The sequence below is a fragment of the Aphelocoma coerulescens genome, chromosome 11, assembly GCF_041296385.1.
Source record: "Aphelocoma coerulescens isolate FSJ_1873_10779 chromosome 11, UR_Acoe_1.0, whole genome shotgun sequence".
Lineage (NCBI taxonomy): Eukaryota > Metazoa > Chordata > Aves > Passeriformes > Corvidae > Aphelocoma > Aphelocoma coerulescens.
The window spans coordinates 12440030-12452910 of NC_091025.1; the positions used below are offsets into that span (position 1 = coordinate 12440030).

Consider the following 12881-nt stretch of genomic DNA (forward strand, 5'->3'; position numbering starts at 1 on the left):
CTCATACTCTTACTCTTCTCATAAGAGAGAATTTGCCCATCTGCCTGTTTTAACTTTGAACGGAGTGCATAAACTTCTCCATTCTCTTTACCAGTTGGTGGGGGTTTTTTAGTTGTTTTGTTTTGGTTTTTTTTAAACGAATCTTTTTGGAATTTGTATGTAGTTCAGAGCTAATTTTAGCTTGATCAGAAAGTGCTCTAGGATTCTTGCATAAAAGGTGATATAGAAATATATTGCATTGCATTGTATGCAAATCAAATTCAACATAGTCAAAAATTAGCTATGGTAGTAAAAAACGCTGCAGGGACAAGGCTGGCACAGAGTCCGTGCTGAAAAAAAAAAAAGCCCAAATAGTTGTGATCTCTGTGTTGTCACAGGCTGAGACATGGACCTTCAAGGGCAATTTGAATCTGATGCTTTGAGATATGAGCTGATCACCACATAGAAATTGAGAAGGGATTTTTAATCAGTGGAAAACTGAGCTACAGCCATACAGAAAAATACCAGTGGACCTGGAGTACCTAATGCTCATTAGTTGTGGGTAGGAGGGTAGACTCACTTATCTTTGTCTGTGTTGGGAATGATGTAAGGCACAAGACAAGGATATCATGGTGGGTGAATCAATACTCAGAACTACTGAAAAGTCTTATTTTCTCCATAGAATGAAGAAGCAGCAGCACTCTGAGGTCAGAGCTAGGCAGTCAGGTATACATGGATAATTGCAAGCATTGCAGTTCCTATATGCAGTCTTCACAAACATGCATTGATTCACCACAGAATGCCTCCTAAAGAAAAGGAATTCTTAAGATTTCTTAACATTCTCCCATGAGAGCAAGTTTCTTTTTCAATCCATTGTGCTACTGTTACAACCTTATTTTTATTTTCAAGAATTTTCATTGAATCACAGAATTCCTCTCTGACACAGCTCACCTTTTAGAGATATTTTTCAATTGATCTAATCCATCCATTCTACCTAAGAACTCCTTTGCCTGTTAAAAAAAAAACAACAAACCTAAACAAAAAAACAAAGACCTAAGGATGCATGTAAAATGTAGCATCATTAACAATTCTTTAATATATACAAGCAAATCTGGCAACTTCAAATCATGTTACTACTTTGAAACATGCCACAGACTGTCTTTTCCACTTTCTACTTTGTGAATCTTCATAGGGTTTTTAATACTCTTTCTACTTTTGCCATGATCAAAGGAATTGCTCTCCGTTTGCTTGTTCCTCTGATAAGTGATAAAAGATGTCAGTGAGACTAATGAGAACTGCCTCCAGCTTCCTTCATAAAGCCCTGTAGAAAAGAAATCACAATGCATCGTCAAACCTGCTAGTCTTTTAGGAAATAAAGTGTGGAAAAATACTAGGCACAAAGACAACAGGGGGATGGGAGCGGGGGAGGAAGGGGGGGGGGGAAGCTTTTACAAAAGAAACAAGGATATTGGTGTGTAAGCAGAAATGTTACTCCCATCAGTAGTCTGTATTGGGGTAAATCCTGAAACAACTGCATATGCAAATATGGAACTGCAGTTCTTTCATACACACACACGTTGCACATGTTGGAAAAGTCACATAACAGCTTCCCTCCCAGCCCATGATACAGCAGTGGTAAAAATCAGAATCCAAATCCAGATTAGGCCTCTACCCTGCAGCGCTCAGTGACAGTTCACTTTATTTTCTCAGGATCTGCCAGGTTCTTTTCAGTTCTGAAGTGAATTTTACCTGCTAGTGCAAAGGCTGTCAGTGAGGGCTGAAGGCACATTGAGCACACCTTCAGGTCCTACAACCACGGACATGTTCCCACTTACTGACACTTAAAAAACTCGAATAAACTCAATGGATCAAATAAACTGTGCATGCATCCAGACAGTCCCAAACAAGTGGCAAGATTTCAATTTGTGCTGTGAAGAGCTGCTCAGCATTCTGAGCAAATTCTTCCTTCCGTTCGTGTTTCCTGCAGATTTGCTGACCAATATCTCATCCACAGGGGCTGCTGTATGTTTTCTCTAGCCCAGATAATGGTCAAATGCACACAGGCAGGAATCTTGCTAAGGAAGGACAGGTAGTCTCACTTCTCTGAATGAAAGAGAAATCAAGGATGTGTGCAAATCAAACAGCAGGCTCTGCCCATATCCCATCCTCCTCCATGGCAGATGTCTAGAGAATGGGCTCCTGTTTTTCAAGAGTGACACAGACATGGCAAAAGGTGGTGGCACTGTCATTTTTCCATAACCTGTCCTATAACATGTTATTGGTTGATTGTACATTAAACCCTGATGAGCTGGACCTGGAGCTGATTTAGCAAGTTATATGAAGGCTGAGGACAGAACAGTGTGATAGAGAATCACAACCTTCAAGCCAGCAAGAAGAAAATGGATTTGGTTTTGTCTTTTTTTGCATCAATACTGCTGTTTTTTTTCATAAAATGAGACTGGTTATCTCAGGCTGGTCATTTTTAAAATATGCTGATTTATGACTAAGTATAGCCATTTCATTTTGACTGCAGACAGGGCATTCTAACTACACACATCTATTAAAGCAACTATAGAATGTAATAATGTACAAAAACATGGATTATAATTCAGTATTTATAAATACAAATTAATCCAAGGGGAAAATATAAAGTTATCAAATGACATCTTCCTTTTCAAATTAATTGTTTTAATCAACAAAGGAAGGTTTGATTTGCAATGGTTGTTTCCAATGGTCGCATGGTAAATAAGTATCCTGCTTTTTCAGAGACTAGGTGACAGACACAGCAAAATGGATATATTTAATTTTGAGACAAAATTTTAATATCATTATCGTTTTTAGGAAGATAACTGAAAGTGAAAACATATCTCAGTGTTCTACATGTTGACTTTAACCACTGAATGACATTGAGTAAATGGAATGTAGCAGAACTGCATGTTCTTCATTGGTAATGATGTGAGCACCTTGCCAGCAACACATTTTGGGTTTGGTTTTTTTTAACTTTGAAAGATTTAATACATCAGAATAAATTGGGCTCAATGTGGGTTTAAAACTTAATTTTAAAGTTTTACTCAAGAAAGACTTTTTTAAACTTAAATTAAAAGCCCAATTTATTTTTGAGTCATTGATTTTTATCCATCCTGCTGTTTCTCTTCATTAAGGGAAGAATGACTCTGATGCCTCAACAGAACAGAAACTCTGATCTTTCTCCTGGGGCTCTGTTTCCTCTTTATACTAATACTAAATATGAAGGGTCTACAGAATCTTAAATGAGGAAAAGAAATGCATTTCTAAGCTGGATAGGGGAGGGATTAAGTCAGGGAAGTAGCCTAGGGGAGAGTGGAGCTACATAAACAGATAGACACCCTGAGGCAGCTTCTATCACTGTTAGCTTCATTGGGCTGAACACCAATTAACACCAGCCCCGGGTCTGGGCCATACCTCCAAAGCCACAATCACACCTACTCTTAGGGCTGCACTCTTCTAAAATAGTATAATTACAGTGTTGACCACCAAAACCCAGTAGAAGTTGCTTTTGATTCTGTTTGGATTGCTGTTATCATGTGAGAGAGCCAGTGAGTTCACTAATTAGCATGGGAATAAGCTGATGTTTGAATTCAATTTCCTTCGTGATCATGTTTGCTGGAAGAATCATTGGTAGGGGAAGATACACGGTTCTGTGCTCATTATTTAAGTTGACTAATGCTACCCTTGCAGCTTTCCCTCATGCAAACACCTGCAGAGAAACAGTGCCTCTTGTACTCAAAACAAAAGCTCTTTTATGGCTTTTGTCACGTGAACTGTCCATTTCAGGCATTTTACTGAAAAAACAGGACACATTTTTGGCCTATTTTTAAAAATCTCAAAGTTAAGTATTCAAAAGGGTGTTTAGCAGCAACTTGCTGGTAGAGATTGAAACTCACAAAGAATTTCAGCAACCCAAGGTTATTGTAACATCCAGTCCTGCTCCAAAACACAGCAATTTCTAAGAGATTCCACAGGTGTCTGCCTGTGGAGGAGTCAGTGATGACTTTAAGGTCTGTAGCCTCAAAACACTGACCTGGAAGCTCTAGACTGTTGGAAAAAAAGCCTGCTCTTCAATCTTTATGACTGTGGGAACAATACTGATTCTGTTTTAAGGCCACCTCAGAAACAGCTAAATACCAGGTGAAAAATCGTCTATTTGTCAAAACTTTCCAGAGCATTTCAAGAGATACTGTTTGATGAAAATGTATGGATAATTTCCACACCTACACAGCAAAACTCATTGTCAAATCTGCATTAGGGAGAAAAGAAAATCTGCAATTTAGGAAAGGAAATGGCAACATGAAGAGTGTCCTTCAGAGAAGGAAGAAAGGGGGTTATTGAGACATCCAGCTATTCACATTAACCCTGTCCAGCACTCAGCCAGCCAAGCCCTTTTTGTTGTCCACTGGTTAGCTTGCCCCTGAATTCCAGCTCCTGCACCTCTCTCCAGTTTTGCTAGCTACAGGCTGCAGTACTCTGAAATGCACAATTAAATTAAATCATTTGTACAAACAGCAGCAACCAAACACTCAGATTCTGTTAGCTGAGACAGCTGCTTAGTTTGGCACAGGCTAAACTGCAGCCTGCAGTTTGATACTCCAGTTCCCATGCCTCAGCACTCTCTTCCCCAAGGGAGCAGGTGCCCACCAGAAGTGGTTTATCCCTTCCCACCCTCAGCTGGACAGGGGAGAGGAAATACAACAAAAGGCTTGTGGGTCAGTAGTGAAAGATAAAGACTAAACCTTAAAACACCTTTCCCCCACCCTCCCTTCTTCCCAGGCTTAACTTTGCCCCTGAATTCTCTACCTCATTCCCTACAGCCTTGGCCAGTGGTGGATCTTTCTTGGATCCAGCTGGTGTTGCCTTCACTGGACATGGGGGAAGCTTCTGGTAGCTTCTCCCAGATGCCACATCTGGAGCCCCCCCACTACCAAAACCCTGCCATGCACACCCAAAATACCTGTGTAACTTACTCAGACAGCAGCAGTCTCTTCACTATTTCTCTTCCACTGGGAAAGAAAAGTGTACCCAAAAGTGCAGAATTTTTTAAAAGAGAAACTTACGCAAAAAAAAAAAAATTATGAAAGAAGAAATGAAAGAAAGGAAGAGGATAAAGCATAAAGACAAGGGAAAAAATGAAGGAAAGCAGTCAAATCTAACAAGGTTTAAAATTACGAGGGAAGAAGGAAGGGATTTAAAAGAATAATGAAATACTGACATAGAGATAAAATTTAACAAAGTGCATGGGGGGAAAAAAAGAGGGTGGCAGTTATTGAAATAATAAAAATACCCAACTGAAAAAATACAAGAAAATAAAGAAGACTAACATAAGATACACATTACAGGCAGAAATACAGAATGGCTTTCTTAAAGCTGCACTGTGAATCAAAGACTGGATTTCAATCTCTGTTCATTTTCAGCAAGAAAATCATTACTCTTTTCATGTTACTCTTCTTCCAAAAAAATTCTGACTAGAAACTTCCCAGTATCCTACAAACTGCAAGAATTTTCTACTTGAAAATGAAATTTTAAAAATAAAAATTGTACTGAGGCTCCACATCAAAACATTTTAGACAGCTCTGAGAACACCACCAACTTTCCTTCGGCAAAGGAAAACAAAAAAATCTCAAAGGCTTGTTTAGAAAATGCTTAAAATTTATAGGGAAAGCTGGCAGCTTTCCAAAGATGTTTTTGTTATCCTCACACAGAAAACACAAAGGCAGCTGAATGATCACATTTCAAGTCCTGTAGAAATTAGATCCTAGATGTCTGCACCATCTGCTCAGCATATTTTGCTTATTATTCATTCAGGTAACGTCTCCTTCCTTCAGTGGTTTCTGTGAAAACTATTCCAAAAAGCTATTCCTGAAATGATATTAAACCTAGAGAACAAGTTGAAGAATTTCTGCAGCGACATGTATTAGAGTTTTTCCAGGGAAAACAACTGATTTAAATTTTGTTGTATCACTTCTGGGAAACATCTTAACCAAAGCAACTTTTTATACTTGTTCATTTATTATGGTGTTCCTTTCACTTAGTAGGTTTTCAATATGTGTAAAAGACTGGGGATTTACCTGTGTTATTTTCAGGATATAGAGGCTGGGAGTTCAAGGAAAAATACTGGTGGTGAGGGCTTGTAGCAGGAATGTCATAGAAATGCTTATTCTTGTGATCAGTTCCATTTCAGGGCTGTTAGCCAGACCTCTTGTAATAAATTTAGGCTTTCCTAAACAGGAAACCTCAGAAAAATTCATTTGAATGAACTGTAGCTGTGAATTAATGGTCCCAAGTGCCTTTACACAGACATGCACTTAAGGGTTTAACAGACCACAGTGCAGTAGAGTTTGGGGATGTGTCTGATATAGCTGGGAGATACCACAACCTCAGCAGTAATTATTTTTTAACAACGTTATTCAAATTGGAAGACTCACACTGTTTTTAGTATCTTCAGCACTTCAATTTCACTTAAGTTGTGCTTGTTTTTATCCTTGAGAGACCCAAGGTAATGAAGTGGAGAAATGGTTTTTCCTAGTACTGCATGGAAATGAGGAATAAGACTCCATTACCATAAAACCCAACAATGCAAAACCTGGAAGATGGAATCCTTGTCCCTTAAAACTCTCCCCAGAATGAAAAGCAGGGAGCATTTCTTTGTTTTAGAGCTGCCTGGACAGACACAGGAACGCCATGGAAAAAGGCTCTGTGAGGACTCAGGATCACTTACAGATCCTGTGGCAAGAGCTCCACTAAGCCTCTACAGGGTCTTCTTTGCTATTCAGTGCCTAGATTCCACCCATTTTTAGCGTAATTTTACAGTATAATGCTAGAACTGCATGCTGCAGTACTGTGCCCCCCCCGAAGTGCTGAGCACAGAGGTGAGTGCCCTCTCCAGTGCCCTTTCCTGCTGCACTGCTCACGTTGTGTGCTCGGCTGCTTCCCCACCTGCACATGTTTCACAGTACCTGCTTTTCACCACTCTTAATCACCAGGCCCAGATCGTAATCCCTGCTACTTGCTTTGTTATTTTGCTTCTGGTTAAATAACAAAAAATTTTATTTTTCTGGATCCAACCCTACCTTGCCACCCAAGTCACCCAGAAGGACAGGTGCCTTTGGTTGGAATTCTGCCATCAACAGTGTCACAGCAGTGATGTTGCAGTGAAAAATACTGGCCAATGACAGTCTTCACATTGATGTATGCTGTTCCTGGAAACTGCTACTGGATGAGAATTTCTATTGACAACAATTGCAAGATAAATCCATAAGTTCTTAATTATTTCATGTTTTCTATAAATTTACTAGAATATTCTTTGTGTAATAGTCACAAAATTTACAGAAGCCTAAACAGATTCAATCTTTGTGTAAACAAAACATTTTCATTCACTTCACCGGACTGATACATAAAAATCAGTAGGTGCAGGAGGCAGCTTGTGGTATATTCTGATTTCAGATACTTAGATTTCAGTTTGAAACATCCTCAAAATGATAATTGCTATAGAATGAAAAAAATTGACACCCTGCTGTAGAAACCAACACTATGGAGCACAGAGACCAGAGAGTTATTTAGGTCAGCATTTAGTGTAACATTCTGGGGCACACAGTCTGGAAGTACCACCTCCCACTCACAGAATGAGCGTGGACCCAGTATTAGCTAAAACTGTCAGCATAAATCTGGAGAGTGTGTTCTGTCACTTTTTGTGTACACAGGCATTTAGATCCAGTATGTTTTTTCTTATCCATATAATTTATAATTGCATATGTGAAAACAAGACTTTCCTAAAGTATTTTAAAAGCTGTTCTTAGCTGAAGTACGGTTCAGTTGTGTTTAGTGCTGTTCAGCTCAACAGCAAAAATTGTACTGATGGTGGGGATAACTCTTAGCAAGCTTTTCAAAGGGAAGGGGTTTTTTATGGCTGATAAAGCACTGATCTCACCTGTGAGAACCAGGGTTTACTTCTCACTCTCCATCATCCTCAGAAAAAAGCAAAAAAGAATTTAGGCCTTTCAAAACATTCACTGCACAGAAGCTCTAGAGAATAGAAACACACACAGAACAGCAAGGCAAAAGCCTGGTGTGCTAAAACTGTGTCTCATCCATCTGTACCTTATGCACAAATTCCTCCAGAAAAATTAATACCCTCCATCTGGCAAAGGAGGGTGCTTTGAGCACTTTGGAGCATAAAGGCCATTATAGCTTTAAGGTCATTATATAAAATAAAACATATTTTTTAAATTTATAAATAAACTTAATATGCTCAGAGAAGAGAGCAAATTATTAAATATTAGGAACAGATGGGGAAATGTCAGACCACAGCTACTTGTATTTCCTGCATTTCACAGCTGGTTTGCAAGTACGAAGTATGCAAAGCCTTAAGCCACTCAGATCAAATGATCAGAGTGGACCAAATTCTGTCCCCCTTACTCAGGCTATTTATTCTGCATTTGATTCAAGTGTTGTTTTGCCTGAAAGCTACACCTTCTTCTGCAAAGTGCTTTCACTTAGGACTGATTTTAAACCTCTTTAAGATGGTTCAGTAACTGAACCAAATTTCCAAACCCCTCCAGACCCTTTGCCTTCAACATCAAGGAGAGAGGACTGTCCAAGGTATTCCCAGTCCCACCCAAAAATCCCGTATTTTTCCCTAAAGAAAATGGTAGGTAAAGCAGGTCTCTTCCTCCTTTCCTGCAGTTTATCATGTATTTTAGCCTTTTCGACATTGTCAGTCTCAGAAAATATGAAAGGCATCTTTACTTCTTTGGAGAAGAAAAACAGGAGCTGTTTAGTACTAAGAATATTTTCTCCTTGTTTAGGCTGTTATAAACACAGTTCCTATAAAATAAAAACCAAAAAACCCCACAAGAAACAAAAAAACCAACAACAAAACACAAGTCAAAATCCTCCCCAAGAACAAATCGCTGGTGTCATTATATTTAAAACAAAAAAACCTAGATGATGGATGCAGCCAGACACTGTGTTCCTTTTAACCTGAATCTCTGCCTGTGGGCCATATCATCCTAAAAACTCTTTGATACAAGTTCGGAACTAATGCTAGGGGCGTATCCAGAACTGCACACAGGTACCTGCTGATTTGCCAACTCACAGGTTTCAAAAGTCTCGTAGCCTGCTCCTGGCACCTCTTGTCAGTCACTGACAGGAAGATCTTCCTCTGTGAAGGGCGATTTGCACAGCAGGGGACCTGCAAAGCAGCTGCCGCAGGTACTGAAGAGAAAATATAAGTAGCAAATTATATAAAAATGATCTTTTTTTTTAAAGGATCAGGAGAGAGAGGGGAGGAATTTGCTTCCCTGAAAAATGGGGCACAGAGCAAAGAAGGCTGAAGAGAAGGCAGATATGAAAATGCCATAAAAACCTCAGAGTGCAATTGATGTAGCCAGTGAAGGATATTAAATGTCCCCTGGTGAGGGATTCGATGGCACACGCAGAGGCCACGGTGTCTCTGTGCATCACAGCTGCACACAAAGCACCTGCCTGGGTGTCCTGTCTGGGGTCTCCCATGGTCTCAGTGCAGGAGCAGAGCCTGAGCCACAGCAGCCCCTGCTCTCAATGCTCATCTCACAAAGCTCATCTCGAGCTTTTGGCAGGATGGCAGAGTCCTGTGCACTGCAGTCATGTCATCTCACAATGCTCTGGAGAACATTTCTATGGCAAGCAGAGGGACCGTTTGCACATCTGCTCTATTCCCCTCAGAGACAAGCCTGAATTATTTAAAGGCATAAGAGGGAATACTTAAGCTTCAGCTTGTCATAAATGGAAAGGAAAAAAACCATAAACAGTACATTTAGTCTTTACAAGCCACAAATCTAAAACCAAACACTGGATTAATTTAGGTTTTCTGCTTTACAGAGCAGTATTAGAGGTTTGTCCAGAATATGGCTTCTCTCTCCCATCCCCAAGCCCAGTTTTTTACTGTTCAGTAACAACAATCAATCTCATCAGCACTTATCCCTTTTTCTGCCTCTTTCCTCTTCCCTAAATCTGCTGTCACAAAGAATTCTTCTCACACCCGTAAAAAAGAAGCCTGAAAAATCTATTGTAACAATGATATCATCATACTTTCTTCCTTAAGGGTTTAAAGATAGAAAAACTGGTTTTGTTATGCCACTGTACAATATAAGCAGAAGATGAACTGAGTAAATTAAATAAAAAAAAAAATATATGCAGATAAAAAGCTAAGTCACAACTTTTTTTCCCCCAGTTATTTCAGACTGCAGGATTGTAAAATGTTTGCCAGCTCCTGCTAGTTGGGGTGCTCATAGCTGTGACTTGTAGGGTCCCTAGAAATTCAGTTAAAGCCTATTTTCAGGAGATGAAGCAGTATCTAACCAGCAGCTGCTGGTGGGGGCTCTGTGGCTGCCCTTGGGTGGACTGTTAGCTCAGGCTGACAGTGTGGTTGAGATAATTCTGTTTTACAGTGATGGGAAAGAGGAGTGAGATGACACCCCTTGACTTATGCCCGTGGAGGGAAGCAGGTCCTTGGAAGAGACAAGCAAAGGGCCTGCAGCTCTTTCACAAGGAACAGCCTATCAAGAAGGGCCATGAAATGGCATTACATGTCTCAGCCACAGCTACCTCTTCCTGACTGAAAAAGAGCTAAGGATTGTTTTATTTCAAGCTGCTGAGTAGGAAAAGATATTTTTTGCCCCCCTCCCGAATATCATGAGAAATATGGTTATTTACAGGACAATTTTTATCTAAAAGCATGACTCCAAGGAGTAGCCAAAGGTAATCCAGGCTTTCAAATATAACAATGCATAATTTTGCTGCATTTAGGACCTAGATCCAGCCTTGACATTTGCAGTTTTAAAATCTAAATTTCTGGCCAGATATTTCTAAATTTCAGTCCAGAGCTGCAGCTTCAGGCATGCCAAATAGCAGGCAGATTCAAACGAGGTCTTCATCTTTTGCTAGAAGCTCAAGTAAAAAACTCACTAGAACTGGAGCAGGAATCATACAAATTTGATATTTTAAAGATAAATTAGAGTGCTTGCAGGTTTTTTGCGTGGCTATTCTAAGCTGTCTCTAGCAATGTGTACTAACTGCTTAAACCTGAGACTGTGTAATTTCATACAACTGCAGCTGTGTGCCAGCTCTTTAAACAATTCACCTAAACAGCTATAGTTAAAAAGACCCAATTTTCTAAATCACCTGGGAAAGATATTTCATAGCAATACGGAATTAATATTGTCCAACTTGTTAGAATTAGTCATGATTATAATTAAGGGCATACACAGGAGTAGCCACGGGAAAAACAGATCTCTGAAAAGTATTTTTGGAGGTAAGATTACATATTGATCCCTAGTGATAATGCAGTAATGCTTCAAGCTTGCAGGCAGAACGACAGGTCTTTTGAACCATGAAAAATGAACACACCAGAAGCTAAGTGAGAAAGTTAATAAGTTGCAGGTGAAGCTGAATATTTTTCTAGGTGGTAGAAGGACATCTTCAATGATACAATTTTTTTTGTAAATATAATTTACATTTACTTTACACTAAATAAATGTAGCAGGCAAAGTTTATGACACAGGCAGTTCTGAGGGATTGGATGGTCTGCTAGTAAGGAGGAGGGTGCTAAAACTAAAATGACTCATTAAAAATAGATCATTTGCTGACCTGTATGAGATGCCTTAAACTAAGCATTTAAAATGATCGAAAAAGGAAGCAAGACGTAAAACAGGGGGGGAACACATCTGGGACTGGCTGTCATGGTGACAAAAAGGGAACAAAAAATCAGGCATGCTAGGAGAGAAAAAAAGGGTCCAGAGTATCATTAAGTCAACAGCTCTCAAAGAGCAGGATTATTTTATAGCAGGAATTCCACTGCTGCCAGATGTGTGTTTTCATTAGGACCAAGAGAGGTCGGCTGCACACATTTCAAACCCACTCAGACTTGTGGGTTTAAAAATGTGCTCTGGTAAGCAAGCCTTCTGCATTCCACAGAGAAGCAGAATTCTCACGTTTCCAGAAGCATTAGAGGTTGGAGTTGACCCAGTAAACCTATTTATTGTCATAGTTGCGTACCAGAAGCTATGCATGGCAATTCCCAAACCTAACATCACTTGGCACCTCAGGGCAGTGTGGAAAAGTATTCAGGAACAAAATATGCTAGTAAAATACTAAAAAGAGGAGGAAGAAAGGTAAGGTTGAGATAGAAAACTCTACAATGGCCTTGTTTTTGAACAGCAGAAAGAGAGAAGATCTGAAATGCACTTGCATTATTCCTTCATTGACCTGTTCTTTACCCAGGTCTCAGAGAATACATTTTAGCAGCTTGCTTTGTACCATAAAACTAAAATAATCTTTACTCACCCTTTTCCTTGCTGGTAAAAACTCTCGAAGAGACTTCCCAAAAAGCAGTCCTTCCCAGGGACAGATGCAGCAAATGGGAAAATGAGGATGTTGGCCTGTTTCCAGGTCAACTCCTCAGGTGGTGCACTTTGACAGAGCCACTGATTAAATTGTTTTCAGCTCCTCTCTCACTGAATGAAAGAAGCATTTGATAAGATGCAGGTGAGGCACTGGAACAACTGTTGGTAGCCCAAAACATCAATTAGTAGTTTAATTAAAAAAAGCAGGATATTCTATAACTGAGAGGAGGAAAGATCAATACAAAGGAATAAAATCTAAAACCTGCAAGAACAGATTTTTTGTTAATCCTTCAGAATCAGACATCTATTTTCACCAATATTATTATTGCTTATGAGATGTTAGAAGAAATTTGTGTATATTAAAATCATACAAGACACATTTCTGATCTTTGTGTTTCACACAGTAACTTATATTTGTGTTTCATTTATCTATGAACAGAAATATCATGTCAGCTTTTCAGCTCTGAAAAATCTGCCTTTGGAGATAGC

At 39.4% G+C, this 12881-nt stretch overlaps 1 long non-coding RNA gene across 3 annotated transcripts; it reads right to left on the reverse strand.

The window, feature by feature from the left end:
* Positions 1-310: 310 nt before the first annotated feature.
* On the reverse strand, positions 311-12448 carry LOC138117035 (uncharacterized). 3 transcript variants are annotated; one of them, XR_011154473.1, is made up of 6 exons: positions 12334-12448; positions 9107-9225; positions 7940-7977; positions 7083-7238; positions 6438-6540; positions 311-1300 (listed from the first exon to the last, which is right to left on the reverse strand). It is a non-coding gene; the product is annotated as an uncharacterized lncRNA (long non-coding RNA). The 3 variants fall into 3 exon arrangements; XR_011154472.1 differs by lacking the exon at positions 6438-6540 and having other exon boundaries at positions 313-785; positions 931-1300; XR_011154471.1 differs by lacking the exon at positions 6438-6540 and having other exon boundaries at positions 312-1300.
* Positions 12449-12881: the final 433 nt, after the last annotated feature.